Below are 3,702 nucleotides of genomic sequence, written 5' to 3'. Positions count from 1 at the left end.
GTGATTTCAATAAAGCCATCAAGGTCATAAAATCAATCTTCCTTAGAGCTCTTTGCAGCATTATAGCTGTGATCGTATTTTTGGTGCTTCCTACCTTCCAGAATTGCTGCCACTGCTGCTTGTCTGACATCACGTAACCCATAACACATTTTATAGGTTTCCAACCTTTGAGCACAATGGATTAGAAAGGAGGTTAATTATGCATAAGATAGAAAGATTTATGTAAATATAAAACCAATATAATGTATTATTTACATACAGCCTGTACTTATCCTAAGTAACTTCTGGAGAAATCATGAATAGCTCACACCTTATTTCTGAATCTTAGTCCAGAAAAGGTTGGAGGGTTCTGGCTCCCTTAAATTGCTCCTAATAATTTCTAGACTAGAGTGGGGATGTATAAGAGCATAACTCAGCACAGATGGACAACAAACAGGATAAATCTCTATCATTTATTACATTTGCCAAGCGATCAAAGGTGGCTAACAAGACATTTTCCTCATTGGTTGTTTGCATTAGATATGCATATCTTCTTTCTTGCAGAGCCATTTCCGAATATATTTGCAAGGCTATTGATGTCCATTACTTCACTTAAATATAGATCAGAAATACTGACAAATATTTTCATTCAAAGAGTTTGATCATTTTCAGATTACTCTCCATGCTAGTAATTAACCTCAGTCAACACCCTTCCATAGCACTTTCAAACACAGTTCCTAGCAAACATAAAGTTTCATAAATATGTACTAAATAACCTTAAAGCCCTTTATGAATAATTATGAGTTTTTAAGTTTTTGTGAATCTGCATATTAATTCCTTTCCATAAATAATACATGAAGCAAAAATCCAGCTTGTTTGGTGTCTGGGGACAGAGGAAGAAAAGGAGGGGATAATTATCAGTTTAATGTGGGAAAATACTTAACCTGAAAGATTATCTTCAAAAACTGATGACTCCATAGGTTTGTATATATGTGTGCATAAACACACATGTATAGAAAAATATATGTATATAAAGATGTGTATAGCTGCAGACACAGCTGAGATTGCCTCCTCTCTGAAAGAATGCTCTCGTTTGAAGCGTGTTACGCTTCTGTCTCTGCTGTGCCATGCTGAGCTCTTTAAGTGAAAAGCAATGTGCTGAGCTTAGCCTCCACACAGCCCCTCTTTTTATAAATGTGCCTTCCCCCAAAGGTAGAAAATTAATGAGAGGCTGCTGACTAAAATTACTACATTTTGCCTTCCGTGGGACATTATGGATTTAAAAGATAAGAGAGAGTGCAGCAAGTCCAAAAAACAATTTCATTTCATTAATCCCTTAAGTGCCTCGGGATGAGCAGCCTATGTCCAGCAAAGGTGGTGCTGCAGCAGCTTTTGCTTTGCCTCCTGCACGTCACCCTGCACGCCTTGTGTGCTCTGCTTCTCGTCTGGGGATGGAAGGCATCCAATGAAAAGATGGAGTGGGAATGATATATGGCTGAATGCTCCTGGACTGACGCTTCCTGCATGCACACTGACAGTAATGGGAAACGTAAGGGCTTTGCAGAGCCAGCCTGCTGATCAGGCAGGGCAGCTGGGTGGTTTTTTTCAACTTGTGTTTACGGTAAAGAAAATATATTCTCTGGTCTTCTTTCTTTCTATGTTCTGTTCTTTTCTACATTAAAAACAAAAAGGGACTATTATTTTAAAGAACAGAGCTGAAGAAGGTATTAAATACTTGATTTTCTCACAGGACTGTAACTGTACATTTGATAGAAGTGATTATGTAGGAATATAAACACACTAAGGTTTTTCAGATAAAGTACAGTAGATGTGGCTGGAAAATCAATACAGAATTTGGGCCCTTGAAACAGAATTTGTGTGTGTGAAACACTGTCTGTACCCCACTGTCATTCAGAGTTTGTTGGATATTTTGAGAGAAAATGATCACATTCAAATTTTACATGTTTAAATGAAGAACTCCATTTGCTTGTTTCCATATTAATCCACCTACAGAATGAAAATAGATTTTGCTTCTCACTTCAAGTCCTTCAGATCTATTTCGTTTCATGGTCCTGTTCCGTGGCTGGTTTGAAGCATGAAAGGCAGTATTTAAACATATTAATTAAAACGAGCCTCTAAATAACAAACCTGTTCTCTTGGGTTTAACACAAACAAAAAGGAAGAAAGAAGGGAAGTGATACAAGAATTTTGAGAGCTGTAGGTGCTTTGCTGTCGCTGTTTTCTTGTGCTGCAGCACCACAGGGGTAACACCTCGTTCAGCAGAGTGGGTGGCACAGACACTGCCTAGGAAGTGTCAGACACTAAGTGATGGGGGCTGGTGGCACAGGAGTCGGCCTAGAGCCTCAGAGACTGCTCCAAGCCTATCCCAGCCCATGGGTGAGTCCTCCTGTAAATCCCTGCACCTCTTTCCCCAAGCAGGAGCATCCTCCAGGCTGCAGCAGGAGGGCCCTTGGCAGCTGGGTGACCTCTCTCACTGGAAAAGAGCAGTGCCAGTGCTCCCTGCCCTCACTCAAAGTGACCGGTGGTAGCAAAGCTCTGCTCTGGAACCTGTTTGAAACTACTTTCATCAGCTTGGCTCATGCAGCCAGTAATAAAGTGATTAGGTGAGTGGCTGTACCACCGTATCAGGAAGGTTGATAAGCTCTGGCTGGAGAATGCTGGAAAATAGAGGAATTTTGGCCACCCTGCAGCCACAGCAGAACATGAACACACAGGGGAAATCATCATACTCCATTCTTACACCAGCCCTTGCTTTTTTGTGTATAAAGAAGAAGCAGAGGAAAAAGGACCCCACAGAAGTGGTTGAATCAAAAGCTCAACCTGAAGCTGCTCCAAAATTTTCTGTGAGTGAGGGAGTGACTTGTAGAAGTTTTAATGGTGGTGTGTCTCTTCACTGAAAGACTGCTAATTAATCATAAAGACTCAGCTGGAAATAGTTTCTGTAAAAAAAATTCAGAGCAACCCAAATTTGTTTTTGATTAGACATGGGAGACAGATTTGAATGAAGACTTTTAAAGACCACTATTACAGTTGTTTGGGAATCTGTCTCCTTTGTAAACTGAGAGGTCATTAGGAATTAATAAATTAACTATTTTTATTGCCCAGAGGAAAAAAAATAGCCCATGAAATATTTAATTGTAGTAGCTGTGTCTCATGGAAAGGAAGACGTCTTGTCTGTGAAGTGCTTTGTGTGGATCCAAACCTGTTGATGACTAGTTTGAGCTAATTCTTCTGAGTGCTGCATCCATAAATTCATAGACTTTACTATGAACCCAGCAGCAGCTATGTTATTGGTTAAACTATTTTCATCTCAAACCCACCCTAAATCCCCAACAAAAATAGCAGGCCAGATGCCCAGGCTGCAGCTAGAGACCCTCATTAGGCATCATTTGCATCCTATTAACCACAGAGCTGTGGGTCATTCGCTGCCTGTCAACCATTCAAGTCATTTCTTTTGTGTTAATTAGTAGAGAAATAAGGAGTTAATGAAGATCTTATGATCTGTGATGATTTATCTTTGTTGTTTCAAATGAATCCCTGCTCTCTGAGCACTCCAATGAGCTCCTACACACCAAATAATACAAAACTAGTCAGAGGGAGCTTACAGCAGCCTTTGGAGTGCTGTTCTCCAGGGACCTTTTGCATGGTGGGCTTTGTTAGCTAAAGATTAGAAGGAGTTAATTGCTTCAAGATTGCTGGCAG

Source organism: Passer domesticus, chromosome 8, assembly GCF_036417665.1.
Source record: "Passer domesticus isolate bPasDom1 chromosome 8, bPasDom1.hap1, whole genome shotgun sequence".
Taxonomy (NCBI): Eukaryota; Metazoa; Chordata; class Aves; order Passeriformes; family Passeridae; genus Passer; species Passer domesticus.
Note: the sequence above shows the minus strand (reverse complement) of the source record.